The sequence below is a fragment of the Paroedura picta genome, chromosome 7 (assembly GCF_049243985.1).
Source record: "Paroedura picta isolate Pp20150507F chromosome 7, Ppicta_v3.0, whole genome shotgun sequence".
Taxonomy (NCBI): Eukaryota; Metazoa; Chordata; class Lepidosauria; order Squamata; family Gekkonidae; genus Paroedura; species Paroedura picta.
In genome coordinates this window covers 79,460,661-79,477,319 of record NC_135375.1, presented here as the reverse complement: position 1 = coordinate 79,477,319, position 16,659 = coordinate 79,460,661, and positions in this window count along the sequence as shown.

The window sequence follows — 16,659 nt, the reverse complement described above, 5'->3', positions numbered from 1 at the left end:
TCATTCTCTGTCGTCCCCTTCTTCTTTTGCCCTCGATCACTCCCAGCATTAGGCTCTTCTCCAGGGAGTCCTTCCTTCTCATGAGGTGGCCAAAGTATTTGAGTTTCATCTTCAGGATCTGGCCTTCTAAAGAGCAGTCAGGGCTGTTCTCCTCTAGGACTGACCGGTTTGTTCGCCTTGCAGTCCAAGGGACTCGCAAGAGTCTTCTCCAGCACCAGAGTTCAAAAGCCTCAATTCTTTGACGCTCGGCCTTCCTTATGGTCCAACTTTCGCAGCCATACATTGCAACTGGGAATACCATAGCCTTGACTAAACGCACTTTTGTTGGTAGGGTGATGTCTCTGCTTTTTAGGATGCTGTCTAGATTTGCCATAGCTTTCCTCCCTAGGAGCAAGCGTCTTTTAATTTCTTTGCTGCAGTCCCCATCTGCAGTGATCTTGGAGCCGAGGAAAATAAAATCTGTCACTATCTCCATTTCTTCCCCATCTATTTGCCAGGAATTGAGAGGGCCGGCTGCCATGATCTTTGTTTTCTTGATGTTGAGTTTCAAGCCAACTTTTGCACTCTCCTCCTTCACCCGCATCAACAGGCTCTTTAGTTCCTCTTCACTTTCTGCCATTAGAGTGGTATCATCTGCATATCTGAGGTTGTTGATATTTCTCCCTGCAATCTTGATCCCAATTTGTGACTCCTCTAATCCCGCCTTTCTCATGATGTGCTCCGCATACAAGTTAAATAGGCAAGGCGACAGTATACAGCCTTGCCGAACTCCTTTCTCAATTTTGAACCAATCCGTGATTCCATGTTCAGTTCTCACTGTTGCTTCTTGACCTGCATATAAATTTCTCAAGAGACAAATAAGATGCTCTGGTATTCCCATCTCTTTAAGAACTTGCCACAATTTGTTGTGCTCCACACAATCAAAGGCTTTAGCATAGTCAATGAAGCAGAAGTAGATGTTCTTCTGGAACTCCCTAGCTTTTTCCATGATCCAGCGTATGTTGGCAATTTGATCTCTAGTTCCTCTACCTCTTCGAAATCCTGCCTGTACTTCTGGAAGTTCTCGGTCCACATATTGCTGGAGCCTAGCTTGTAGGATTTTGAGCATAACTTTGCTAGCATGAGAAATTAGTGCAATGGTGCGATAGTTTGAACATTCTTTGGCATTGCCCTTCTTTGGGATTGGAATGTAAACTGACCTTTTCCAATCCTGTGGCCATTGCTGAGTTTTCCAAATTTGCTGGCATATTGAGTGTAGCACTTTTACTGCATCGTCCTTTAAGATTTTGAATAGTTCAACTGGAATGCTGTCACCACCACTAGCTTTATTGTTGCTCAGACTTCCTAAGGCCCATTTGACTTCACATTCCAGGATTTCTGGCTCCAGGTCAGTAACTACCCCACTGTGGTCATCAGGGATGTTAAGCTCGCTCTTGTATAGTTCTTCTGTATAATTTTGCCACCTTTGCTTAATCTCTTCTGCTTCTGTGAGGTCCCTACCATTTTGGTCCCTTATCATACCCATCTTTGCATGAAACGTTCTCTTCATATCTCCAATTTTCTTGAAAAGATCTCTGGTCCTCCCCATTCTATTGTTTTCTTCTTTTTGTTTGCACTGTTCATTTAAGAAGGCATTCTTATCTCTTCTAGCTTTTCTCTGGAATTCTGCATTCAATTGGGTGTATCTTTCTCTTTCTCCCTTGCCTTTCACTTCCCTTCTCTCCTTAGCTATTTGTAAAGCTTCCTCAGACAGCCATTTTGATTTCTTGCATTTCTTTTTCTTTGGGATGGTTTTAGTTGCTACCTCTTGTACAATGTCGCGAACCTCCGTCCTTAGTTCTTCAGGCACTCTGTCTATCAGATCTAATTCCTTAAATCTATTTGTCACCTCTACTGTATATTCGTCGGGGATATGATTTAGTTCATACCTGAGTGGCCTAGTGCTTTTCCCTACTTTCTTCAATTTAAGCCTAAATTTTGCAACAAGAAGCTCATGATCTGAACCACAATCAGCTCCTGGTCTTGTTTTTATTGCCTGTATAGAACTTTTCCATCTTTGGCTGCAGAGTACATAGTCAATCTGATTTCTGTGTTGACCGTCTGGTGATGTCCATGTGTAGAGTCGTCTCTTGGGTTGTTGGAAAAGAGTGTTTGCTATGACCATTGTATTCTCTTGACAAAATTCTACCAGCCTGTGCCCTGCTTCATTTTGTACTCCAAGGCCAAACTTGCCTGTTATCCCAGTTATCTTTTGGCTTCCTACTTTAGCATTCCAATCCCCCATGATGATAAGCACATCATTTTTTGGCGTTGCTTCTATAAGGTGTTGTAGGGCTTCATAGAACTGATCAACTTCATCCTCTTCAGCAGCAGTGGTTGGGGCATAGACCTGGATCACTGTGATGTTGAATGGTTTGCCTTGGATTCGAACTGAGATCATTCTGTCATTTTGGGGATTGTATCCCAAGACTGCTTTTCCTACTCTCTTATTGATTATGAAGGCTACTCCATTTCTTCTGCAAGATTCTTGTCCACAGTAGTATACCTGATGGTCATCTGAATTAAATTCACCCATTCCTGTCCATTTTAGTTCACTGATTCCTAAAATGTCGATGTTCAGTCTTCTCATTTCTTGTTTAACCAAGATGCTAAATGACAAATCATCAAAAAATGTCCTAAAATGCTGCTCCTAGGGTTAAAGGAAACAACTTGGTGGTGATTGGGTAGTGTGAAGTTGGAGGAGAGAACTGGTCAAAATTGCCCATAGAAATCCTATGCTGGATCCAAACCAATGAATATGGTCTAGAGCAGTGGTCCCCAACCCCCGGTCCGGGGACTGGGACCAGTCCATGGATCAGTAGGTACTGGGATGCAGCTCCTCCTTGTCCTCCTCCCTGACTGCTGCCGCGGGGGCTGCCCTGTCACTTTGTTGCCAGCTCACCTTTGGTGTTCTCCAGTGGCCGCCATGGCTGGGGCTCCCCCGCTGCTGGCAGTGGACAGCAGGAAGTCAGGGGCGCCGGTGGGAAAGCAAGTGGAGCAGGGGCTCAGGCGGCGGTGGCGTCCCTCAGCAAAAGACTAGCCCCTCCCCGGGCCTCAGTAAAATTGTCAAGCATTGACCGGTCCCTGGTGACAAAAAGGTTGGGGACCTCTGGTCTAGAGAATGGCCAGATTTAGAGACCACATAAAATAGTTCAATAGAAGCTATGCAAGTGATTCTATAAACCAAATAGATGGGATTCTACATTATACAATCAAAGAACCAGGTGAAAGCTGGATTCAAGTGGGTAACCATGTTAATCTGAAGCAGCAGAACAAATTTAGTGGCACCTTTAAGACTAACAAAATTTTATTCAAATTCTATACTAGCAGAAAATTCCATTGTACAAAAATTACACCATAGTATTCTGACCCAGGCAGCCCCGCCAAGGACTGGCAATGCCGCGGCAGGGCTGCTCGGGGCAGGGCAAGTGCTGGAGGGGGTCACAGCCTTCCCTGACTGCCCATATACCAGCAAGGCTAGGGCTCACTCCCCCTTCCCTCCTAGGTCCTGCCTGCTAGCTGCCCAACCTCCTGGCTGGGGGCAAGGTCCTGGGCAGCCTGCGCAGCCGCCCTGTGCAGGCGGACAAGGAGATGGTGGCAAGGCTTTGAGTTGTGGCATTCCCAGGCCTCAGTCACCACCTAGGCAACTTTCTGAAGGCCACCAATCACAGTCCCTGGCCCTCTCCCCTCCCTCCCAGCACCTGCTCACTGCCTGGCTTATCTTCCAGTCAGTCCAGTAGAACAGGCTGGCACTTATTCTCCATTGAAGAAGTTGGAGGGAGATGTGGCCAGGGGTGGGACAGCCTACCTGACTGGTTGTTCATTGGTCATTAGATGGGCAGCCTATCAGGTAGGCAATGAGTCCCAACTGCTCCCACCACCCTAGTTTCATTTTCTATATGTTAGAGATGAGCTTTCGCGTCTATGTGCACTATCTCAGATACAATATCATGGAATGAAAATAATCAGTTCAGACTTATAGATGGAGTGAGAAGCCAAATTAACACACAGCATAATGAAATTGCTGTTGTTCCAGAGATACATAGGAGAAGACAGAAATTAGGATTTGTTTTGCATTCACCTGAGAATTAATTGCATGGGAAACATTTGGCCATAGTAAAAAATGCAAGTATCTATATAAAGAAACTAACGGGCAAATAGTAATTGCTGACAGAAGTTAGCTGAGATATTGCCCATTTATCCCCTGCCTGACCTCTAAAATATGGAAGTATCTAGGGGTTTCATATTCTTTGAAGTGGAGCATTAGGTTCACAGACCAGAAAAAAGCACACACACACACACTATTTCAAGCTAAATAGCATTATGCCAGTCATAGTTACATTACAATCTACTTGTTCATATGAATTATTCTATTTAAAATTAAAATACAGAGGATATTTGGCCTTTCTGAGGTTAGCATATATAGTAAGTTAAGAAATCAATGTCCCTGTTGAGTCCTGGGGATTGTTCTGACTGCTGTAATAACTTGCATTTCAGTAGTCTCCCTATCCATTCGGTTCTTAAAGTTCCTTTGTAATAAAACAGCTACTTTGAGGTCATCTATTGAATGTCTTAGAAGGTTGAAATGTTCTCCCACAGGTTTATCAGTCTTTTGATTCTTAATGTCAGGTTTTGTAGAGTTTGTTCAGTTTGTCCTATGTAGAGAATGGAAGGGCATTGTTTGCATTTGATGCAATGTTAGAAGATGGGCATGTGAATAAGCCAGGGCCTGGCACGCTTCAGGCCCTCTATTGCCCCACGGCAGGGAAACACATATATTGCCACACTCCCTGGTCTGCTGCAGGGGCTAATGGGGCTTATCCAGGCAGAGGCCAGTGGACAGGGAATACCACCTTTGTACAATTTTTTTAGAAACCCACCCCAGCTGTGTTGTGGGGGTGCAGAAATTCAGGGCAGACTGTATGCAGTGCCATTAAAAGTCCCCTGTGGGGCCACAGGAAGTGGCAAGTCATGCTGCCCCATCGCAATGAACCGGTGGTAGCTCAGAGTGGTGCCACTGGTGCGGAATTGCATTCACTAATTTTCTACTCCTAAAAACTTTCAGTTATTGCTTAGTTCCTATGGCAAGAGCTGTTGGAGCTTAAACTGCAGTGAAGGTATGGCCTGCTAGTGTTTTCCATAAATCTTAGTTTGTGGGAGGGTAGGTGGCTGGGCTGGCAACCCTAGCAGCTAGGGTTGCCAGCCCAGCCACCATTCTCCTGGTGATCAGCACCATTTTGTTCACTAAGCAGCAGCAGGACCCCAGTCTGCCCTATTATTATAGATATACCTAGTGGAGTGAGGGAAATACACACCACACAAAGGGCTACCATTTCATGTTTTTGTAGGCAGAAGCCATTTTACTAGTAGGGAAAATTCTCTTTTTTCAAGATTTTATTGCAAAACCAGCTACATATGTTATTCATTGTGACAATAGACTCTCTATACATACACCATGAGCAGACCAGGGATGTAGGCAACTTAGTCCTTTTTGTTTTTTCTAATTGGAAACCTCTAGCTCAAAGTGTGCATTTTTCTAGAACTTATCCCTGGCCTTGTAAACAAGTCTTGGACCTAACTGTTGGCATGTGCCACCTTGGGCATTTCCATGCTGTCATGTGTAATATTCTGAACTGGAATCGATCTGTTGACAGAAGCGATGCCAATGACACACTCTGAAGTTCTAGTATGTGTGTGTGTGCAGTTGATTGGAATGTCTCAGTTGTTTCATTATATCTCACAATTGCTAATTAAGTGCCACTGGGGTATGTTGACTCCATAATGAAAAGGAACAAAGAGACCCACTGTTCCAGGTGGTCTTGTTTACTGAGCTAAAAATAAAGAGAAGAAACAAACTATTAAACTGCTCTTGAAACCATAGGGAAGACAGCAAGCAGTGATATTTTATACCTATATATTATACACGTATATGCCTACTCACATATGTACAAACAGACACAATATGACACACTGTTGAATCGGACACAGGGCTCCCAACCATATCAACAGAGGCCAAGAATTTAAAAGTAACAAAGAAAACAGATGCAGCAGAAATAGGCTCATGCAGCTCAGATCTAATATGCCATCAGATTTATCTTCCCCAAATGTGAACCTTGATGCCAGGATGATGATCTGTGTTATCATATGATCTTTTTTTAAAACACGGTATCTCTTTGATTGAGTTTCTGTAACCCCAATTCAGCACCTGCCCAGTTTAGCATAAACAAAGGAAAGATTGTGGAATCTTGGTAACAGTTTTTTACCAGACATAAAGTTCACCATAAAAATATTGTTTTAGCATCAACAGTTAAACAATTGCTCTGGAGCCTTCACCGGGCATTTCATTTGATCTCCTATTGGACAAGGAATGTCAATGACCCCTAGCTTTGTTAGTAGAAATCAGGCAATAAGTATAGGAACCAAATTATCCTGGGAAAAGTTCAGCAGAAAGAAAAACTACCTCAATAAGTGACCGTGTTTATACATTTAACTTTATATTCCAAGAGCCAGCGTCTGGAGAAAAATATATTCACCTACAATGGCTATGCCAGGGGACAAACTGGGCTGTACAACAGGCCACGATGCTATTAACCTTTGAAAGAGTGGATCTAGTTTAGGGGACTACCTTAACACAGCCTATTCAGAAGCTATTCCATGGCTTTACTTCCAGAAAAGTGTCCTTAGGGTTGCAGCCTTAATATTTCACTTGTTGTTAGATGCAAAGTCGTGTCCGACCCATCTCGTACCCATGGACAATGATCCTCCAAGCCTTCCTGTCCTCTACCATTCCCCGGAGTCCATTTATGTTTGCACCTACTGCTTCAGTTACTCCATCCAGCCACCTCATTCTCTGTCATCCCCTTCTTCTTTTGCCCTCAATCGCTCCCAGCATTAGGCTCTTCTCCAGGGAGTCCTTCTTTCTCATGAGGTGGCCAAAGTATTTGAGTTTCATCTTCAGGATCTGGCCTTCTAAGGAGCAGTCAGAGCTGATCTCCTCTAGGACTGACCGGTTTGTTTGCCTTGCAGTCCAAGAGACTCGCAAGAGTCTTCTCCAGCACCAGAGTTCAAAATTCTTTGACGCTCGTCTTTCCTTATGGTCCAACTTTCGCAGCCATACATTGCAACTGGGAATACCATAGCCTTGACTAAACGCACTTTTGTTGGCAGGGTGATGTCTCTGCTTTTTAGGATGCTGTCTAGATTTGCCATAGCTTTCCTCCTCAGGAGCAAGTGTCTTTTAATTTCTTTGCTACAATCCCCATCTGCAGTTATCTTGGAGCCCAGGAAAATAAAATCTGTCACTATCTCCATTTCTTCCCCATCTATTTGCCAGGAATTGAGAGGGCCGGATGCCATGATCTTTGTTTTCTTGATGTTGAGTTTCAAGCCAACTTTTGCACTCTCCTCCTTCACCCGCATCAACAGGCTCTTTAGTTCCTCTTTACTTTCTGCCATTAGAGTGGTATATTTCACTACAGAAGATAAATCCTCTGTGTCCTGTGCTAGCACTGCATGAGAATTGTCCAATCCTTGAAGGTGTAGATGCCACCATGGTGGCAATACAAAGGAATTTTAATATGGGCAACTGTTATGAGGCACATAACTTGCAAACGGCATATCTTAATTTTCAGAACATTTTGTCTTTAAATAAGTGGAGTTAACTGTGGGGATGAATAAAGGAATCCACCCAAGTAGTTGTGTATTAGTTTGAAAGTATCGAGAAGGGAGAAATAATCATGTCATTGTCCTCTATTTTAAATGGGCAAATCAGTAAAGAAACTTTGCTGCACACTTTTCAATTACTTGAATCCCTTATCAATACTACATTTCCCAGTCCCAGCTGATGCTGGAAGGAGAAATTCATCCTCTTTGCACTTGACAGCTACTGCAATACTCAGAGGGGAAAAGAGGAAGTTAGAGTGACCTCCCTCTATATTCCCATACCGGGTCTGAGAAGTACCTTGTCTCACTTTCTCAGTCATTGCCCAAGTAGCTCGCTGTTGTTTGTATAACTGTAATGACCTGACTATAAATTGATCACTGCAAACCACCCCTTTTATTGGCAGTAGTGGAACTATTTAATACGGCTGGCTGCTGCTACTGCAAGGAGGTGGGGAACAGAAGGAAATTTACTTGGGATTTCTTTACTGCTATACATGTTGCTGGGATCTACAGCAGTGGCATTGAATGGTACTTCATGGCAGTCTTTTGGGAGCCCATGAAAAGGTTTGCAATATATGACAGATTATAGCAAACAATTAAAGGATGACCAAAGCCCAATTTAGACAGTGCCTCAAGTGGTGCAGCTGCTACTGCTACTTGTTCCAGGGTAAAATGCCAGAAAGCTTTGTAACACCAGGCCAGGTCAAAGTTTCTGTATATTGGCAGAAAGCCAGAGACCAAAACTTGTTTTCACAATACAGAAAAGTAGCAAAGTTTTATTTTTAAAGCACGAACAGATAGCACTTTTACTTCACTTTATTCCAATGAGTACACTAAGTATATTTGGTCAGAGCAAACCTGAATGGAAGCAGTGTATAGGGATAACAAGTAGAAGCAGAAAGTTATACAAGTAAATGAGTACATACATGCAGAGTAAAATTAATAAGTACTATGAGATAATGAGCAATACAGCAAATTAGTAAAGTAAATGAGTAAAGGGAGTGAGTAAGGGGAGTGAACGAATGAGTGTAGTGGGTAAAATGAGATTAATAAAGTGAGTTGCTGCATAAATGAGTAATGTGAGCATGTAAATAAAGGACTAAATGAGTAAGGAGAGAAAATAAAGGGAATCAACAAATTAATGAGTGAATGAATAGTGCATCAATGAGTACAGTGAGTAAAAAAAGTATACTTTGTAAATGAGGATCTAGAATAAATGAATACATGAGAAGTGAATACTATTGGAATATGCAGAATCTGTAGTGTGCATGGTTTAACCGCTTATGAAGAATATCCTATACAGGGGGAATTGGAGGAGAAGTGTAGTTAGCATATTTAGACCAGGAACTGCCTGGTATTTTCCAAATAATTTCCTCCTGTGTCCTCATTGGCTCAGCTGGACACTTCCTGCTCGTTTGAGCACATTTCCACCCTGATTGCCTTCAGATGAAGACCAGTCAGCCTGTTAGACAGCTAGGACACTCTCAATTCTTAATAAAGCTATTTTTAATGTAAGTGGTGCTTAACTTTATTGCATACTTAAACTCTGCCAACAACTACACTAGAAAAGAAATAAAAGGAATGAGTTATTAAGCACATTATCAAGGTAGCAGTGCAGTCCTAAAGCCAGTGTGGAAACGCTTCTGATAGCAACTAAGCTTTTACACTGTTGTAACAAAGAGACTTGCTGGCATGGTGGGTTAAAGTGCTGTTAAATAGCAGCCAGCTCATGGGGCATTCATGGCAATAAACATTCAGAGGTGACTGGCCATTGCCTGCTTCTGCCTAGTGACCCTTAAACTCCTTGGTGGTCTCCCATCCAAGAATTAACCACGGCCAATCCTAATTAGCTCCCAAGATCTGATGAGACAGGGTCATCCAGGTCAATGCAGTGCTCGCATATCATCCTGCTGATGCCATGCTGATATATACCCAGGAGCTGAAGCCATAGCACTCTGAGGGAGAAATGGGATTTAGCATTCTAAACATTCACAGCCCATTTCTTGCCGCCCAAAACAATATAACATTTAAACGGTGAAAACACTGGTGGAAGTACAAACACTCCCTTTGAATTCAATGGGACAGGAAATAAATCTCACCCACCTGCCTGCCTCTGCACTTACACAGCCAGCGTACAGCTTAGCATACTAGCTGCATTGGCAACCAACCACAGTTTTTCAAATAGCAAACTTCTACCATACTTCAGGTGATTAGGGCATGCAGAATGGAGCCGCATCTTTCTGGTATCACATTATGCACACTTAGGATGCACACAAGGACCTTTGGTGACGGGAACGCTAGAGAAATGGCAATTTGCAAAGCGGGGCACTTTGCAGAAACATTCAAGGAAGGGAACAAGTGTTTCAACATGTTGCTTAGGCTACATGGAACCCTTTCAGATACAAGACACAAACACTGCCTGAACCCTCCATCCTTTAAGTAGGGAATATCCACTTCTTCAGACTACCACAAATGCCTCTGCTGCCCCACAATATATACTACAATACATTGGCTCAGCCACCTTTCTTCCCTCTAGTAGGAGCTTCCACACAGGGAGCAGAAAGTGGGATTTCTGGAAAATATGCTCTGGTTCATCATTGAGATCTTGACAGCGTGTCATGGATGTACAACCCCACATCCAAGCAGTAATGGGTTTAAACCACAAGTACAACGATATAGGCTAGATATCAGGAAAAAGTTTTTCACAGTCAGAGTAGTTCAGCAGTGGAATAGGCTGCCTAAGGAGGTGGTGAGCTCCCCCTCACTGGCAGTCTTCAAGCAAAGGTTGGATAGACACTTTTCTTGGATGCTTTAGGATGCTTAGGGCTGATCCTGAGTTGAACAGGGGGTTGGACTAGATGGCCTGTATGGCCCCTTCCAACTCTATGATTCTGTGATTCTGTGATTCTGAAACAGGGGGCATAATCAACCATCAGCCACTCTAACCATTGCTACTGCTGCTTAAATCCTTACAACCTGTTTTTCCCTGTAGGATCAGAGAAATACTGAACAGTTGAAACAAAAACGTTCTATACAAACGTTCTCCAATGTTTTATGTAAACCGCCCAGAAGCCTATAGTATAAAATTCTAAATAAATAATAAATAAAATAAAAACTGCCTGTCCAGTTGGAGGGCAACTTGCTACAAGGTATGGGGAAGCCTTAAAGTAAAGGTAAAGGTATCCCCTGTGCAAGCACTGGGTCATGTCTGACCCTTGGGGTGACGCCCTCTAGCGTTTTCATGGCAGACTCAATACGGGGTGGTTTGCCAGTGCCTTCCCCAGTCATTACTGTTTACCCCCCAGCAAGCTGGGTACTCATTTTACCGACCTCGGAAGGATGGAAGGCTGAGTCAATCTTGAGCCGGCTGCTGGGATTGAACTCCCAGCCTCATGGGCAGGACTTCCAGACAACATTTCTGCTGCCTTACCACTCTGCGCCACAAGTATCTGAACTATATGTGCCAACCAGTGCAACCTAAAATGTCAGATCCTCCAAGAGGGAAGCATCAAGAGAGAAAAGCAGGATTAAAATATTTAATGGCATACATATAAGTAAACAAATGGGCTTTGGTCTGACCACGCCAAACCCTTAGTGGTTCTTTAGACTCTCTCCTGTGCTATTTAGTAATAGTTTTCTACATGCACTAAGCCAGATCATGCCCTTGTCTGCCCTGATATATAGGGTAGATTTTGATACCAAAGTCAATACAAAGTTCTAATTGCTTTATGCTCTTTCTTCTTCCCATGAGTTCAATTGGATTTCTGGTGAGGAGAATGCTGTAAACTGTGTGAGATTTGTTGCTAGTGAGCACATGAGGTTTACCTTATTGGCAGCTTTCCCCTTAAGGAGATGGAGAATGGTGACATCATGAAAACATGCCAGCATCACCTGCATTGGTTGGCTGCTTCAATCTGTTCAAAGGCTATACCAAAGCTATGTGCGGCCTGGGTCCTTCCTATCTGCGGGACCACTTATCTGCTTTTGCCCCCTGCAGAACACTTCTCTCTGCAGGTTCAAATCCGCTGGTTATCCTGGGCCCCTGAAACATTCACCTAACCTTGACTAGGGCCAGAATCTTTTTAGCCATGGCCCCAAACTGGTGGAATGAGCTCCCAGGAGAGTTGCAAGCTCTGATGGAACTATCAATATTCCACAGGGCCTGTAATATGGAGCTCTTCTGCCAGGCTTTTGGTTAAGGCTGGGGAAGAAGAGCTGTCCCGGGATTTATGAACTGGAGGTCCCACCTAGTGGAAGGAACTGTGTGAGATCCACCCGGTTGTGCCAGAGTATGGATGCAATTCGGATAGGTGATCTACCGACTGGGAGGTTGTTTCCACCATCTGTTGGAGTTTTTAGATTGTACTATTATTTTATTGGGGGTTAATTGAGTGATTTTTATGGAAATTGTTGTATTTTATCTTTTATCTTTTTGTAAGCCACCTCAGGCCGACTTTATCGGGAGGGGTGGGGTATAAATTAAATTATAAATAAATATAAATAAATAAAATGAGAGCACCTAAGTTAGTTATGTGATGAATTTAGCCTTTATTTTAAATATTGCATATAAAAGTTCCAGTTATGACTTTATTGTCTTCCATTACTGTTCCACTGTTCCATGTTTAATTATTTATGACTTCTCTGTACTGTTCCTGTTCCTGTTCCATGTACACTGCCCTGAGCCTTTGGGGAGGGCAGTATATAAACGTGATAAATAAATAAATCTATAGTTGGAGAATAGGGATGTCATCAGCACACTACTCTGTAATAGTGTGATGTTAGCACCATCACTGTGAACTTCAGGGCCAAAGCACTTAGATTGTGGTGGTGCTTTTCTCAATTTGCTAACCAAGAATTAAAGGACATTATCATAAACTGAGATTAATAATTTAGAAAAATATACAGATATGTTATATGAAGCTATGTTATACAGAACAATGGGTAAACAAATGATAAATGACTGAAGGATTTATACACTACAGTGACTATTATGGACAAAACTCAGAATTAACTATGAACCAAGAAACTGGAGGAAATCTTTATTAAACAGGACAGAATTATGCAAACGTGTTTGATAGAAGTGAGGAATTAGATAACAAGCTGAGGGAAAATATAATATGAAGCAGAGTCTCTGAAGGGACAGATGATAGACAGGTGGCAACCTTCTTAATTAGTTCAGAATTAGAACTGGAAGCAAGTGAGACAAGTATGGGACTATAATCAAAATATGTGGGCAAAAATAAAACACAAACCATTACAGTGTCTTGAAAGTAACTTTTACCCTCTCTTACAGAAATTATGGCATAAAGCTAACATTCCTTTAATCAGGAGAAGATCCAGGTCATCTCAGATCTTTCATTAGAACCACCAAAAAAGGTTTGTTATTGTATTTTTATCTGAAAATAAAATTAGTTGTCAGTGGTAGCATATATTCTCCCATGCCAGTCAGCAGAATCTGAAGTGGGCTTCCATCTTGTCCCAGATTTCTACTATAAGAATCCTTTAAGTTGGCGGAAAGCTCAGCAAAACACTAGGATACAGTGATTTTAATTTAAAATTATTCTTTTTTATGAAAGATAACTAATGCCTTTACCCTGGAAAAAGTAAACTCTTGAGGGACAGCTTCCAAAATCTTATAAACAAAGCAGAGAGCTGTTTCCTCGCAGCCACCATAGACCCCTAAAGAGCAACAGCTGCAGGGGCAGCAACATTTAAGAAATGGAGAGAAATAATAATTTCATATCATTGATCCCCACAATATTTTCATCAGGCAGAACTGCTACTAGGAAGAGACAGGTACCTGAAACTCTCCATGCAATCTAGATAAAGTAAAACCCTCTGCCTTATCAATGAATACATCAAGTGCTTTTTACCCTGTATGCTATGTGGCACACTTTTACGACTACCTTAATCTCAGCCATTTTAGATTCTTAATATGAAGTGGTTAGGGAACCAGCAGCAAGAAGAGTCTAGAACCGTTTAACCATAGGAGACCCTGAAATAATTGTTCAGGTTTCAAGGAACCCCACAAGTGTTGTCAGCTGACTATGCCTCTGTGTAACACCCCCAGGAAATGACATGTCACAGGAAGTGACATCAACGCTCACATTTACAAGCAGGACTCAAGGACTGAGGAGTGGAGAAAGACAGAAGGCAAGAGTAGATATGCAGGCTCTGTTCCCTTCCAGGTGCAGAAACAACAAGACATCTCAATGGAAGTGGCTGGTTCCCTAGCTTGTGGCTAAGTCCATTAAGGCAGAAGGCAAAAGGCCAAGGACCCCCTCCAGAGCTCACATGGATCCCCAGTGGTCCATGGACCCCTTGTTGGGAATCTTTGGTCTAGAGAAATTATATTTGATCATGCCCCCAATGTAAGCCACCATGAGTTCTTGAGAGGTGACAGGGTAGAAATCTACAGGTAGGTAAGTAGGTAGGTAGGTAGGTAGGTAGGTAGGTAGGTAGGTAGATAGATAATTTTATAACCAATATTTTTAAAAATAAAAAACTTATTTTCATTTGTGCCTAATTTTGTTATTATTGTGTTATCTATTTAAATTAAGTAGTTTATTGTGTCCTAAGGTATTACAAACTTTTCCAATGTAAGTCACCCATAGCCAAAAGGGAGGTAAATATAATAAAATAAATAAATAATTCTGTCTCATTATGAGGTGCCTTGAAAACTTGTTGTGAAGCAAAAAGGTGACTAGAGTATCAGGCCAGGATCTGGGAGGCACAAGTTTGTATCCTCCTCACTCATACAAATACTCACAGACTAACCTGTTTACAGGGTTGTTGTTAAAATAAAATTGGGGAGAGATTATGTTAGCTGCTGTGCAACCCCGTGAGGGCGAAAGGTAGAATATAAATGAAGTAAATACAAATTATAATAAATAAAAAATATTGAGAGACACATTGCCAATTATGTTTTACGACTGGCCTGATACAAATAGGTTATAGAGGCATGTTGTAATGATGTAATGACTGTAAATTCTTAAAAAAAAAAAATTCTTATCAGCCGGATTTTATTTCATTGGAGTAACTTGGTTGTAAACAGTAAAGTTTCATTATTGTTCCCTGCCTGAGAGCGATATTTTAAAATTAACAATAAACATGTATAAAACTCCACAGTCATTTCTATGAGCTATTGGAAAGCTAGAGAACAATTTAACATAAGGATAAAAAGCTTGATATGTAAATACCATGCTAAAACCTGTGTGTGTGTGTGTGTGTATTGCCACATATTTAACATGCAAAACAAATAATGTAGATTTTTTTTCAATAGAACAACTGCTATATCTCAACCTACAGAATATATATTAAGTTACGTAGGGATGGGGGGGGGGGGGAATTATATAATCTATTCGGCCTTTTCACTCAAACCATTAAAAGTATATTTTAAAAATACCTAAGATATGTGCCTAAAGTAGTATGTCCACTGATCGCATTTGGGATAACTATTGGTATAACTTTGAATAGTGAGGCTAATTTGAAAACAGGGCTGTTTTTAAAAACAACAGCCCTGAAAATGACAATTGAGTGTTATAAACCCATTTCCCCACATAAGATATATCCTCTGGGCAGTCTCACAGTGTTTTAAATTATGTTCCCTTTTTCAAAATGAGCTAATGGGGATTACAGCCAGCCAGCCATTACCACTGGTGAAAACAGAAGGAGGGAATCCCCTTTGGCCAATAAAAACACCACACTGAGGATCATGGAACCCGCAAAAAAAAAAAGCAAAGAATTAGACAAGTTATTGTGCAGTCTCCGGTTGGACCCACCCCTGGGTGTACAAACACATGGGGGGGGAGGGGGGAGACTCTAAAGAAACTTTAAAGCAGGCACCTGAACCATGTAGGCTGTCAGGTGGACCAGTCCTAAATTCCCTGGGGTGCATGTATATCTTGCAACTTGCAAAGCTAGGAATAAGCCAGGGTTGGCTATCATGGATGAAGAACTGTGAATTCTCTCTTTATAAATTACATTTGTATTCACCATTTTATTGCGTCTTATGATTTGGCTACAGTGAATTCTGGTCTAGAGAGAAGAGAAAGAGAGAAAACTAGAATATTAGAAGAGCAAACCATCACCCATTGTGCTGGCCAGAGTTATTATACAGCTTAAAATGTCCCTGACTCCTCAAGAAAAAATATAAATGGGTAGGAAACCTATTTCAGATGTACTGCATTGTACTGGTTCTGTAAGGGAAAAGAAACTTATTACTCACAGATGTACTTCAGCAATCTTAGGGATGAAGCCATGAAGGGCCCCTTAGTATTTTCTTTGGCCTCTGAACAAACTGTTGACATCATTTTAGTATTCGTCTACTGCTGTTCAGGGCTTAAACTGTGCAAAAGCTGGATTTCAGAGTCTAGGGAAGGTCTGGTCAATAGCTTCGGGGATTTTTCTGGGATGGAACCTGTGTGTATTTTTTTCCTGTTCCTTTGTAAAGAACTATCGATTTCTATCTTAAAATTGTACTCAGTACTTGAAACTATTTTTTAAAATCCAAGTCAGGCAGCCCGGTCCGATGGTCCCACTATACCAACATCTGCTGGAACACTGTCAATACAGGCACAATTCTCCTGACGTGCAGCAGAAATAGAAGGCACAAGGATAGCTGATGTAGAACCAAAAAGCTAACATAGCAACACTGCTAGCCATTCCAAAGCATATCTAGAAACATTGCCTCCACCCATTAATCGCAGCACTGCACAGAGGACACCCCTACATCAGCCATATTGGAGGACATCAATCAAAACACTGTGACAGTGGAAGAGCCATGAAGCTCCATGCACAGAGGGCAGGATAGAAATGTTATATATAGATATTGTTTGTTCAAAGTCACTTGATTCCAAAGACTCCACCTGCCTATTGTTCTAAAGATACAAAGGCATAGTGATGTAGAACCATGTAGGGTATTTTAAACTATTACACGTCCTCCCTGGCTCTTATAGA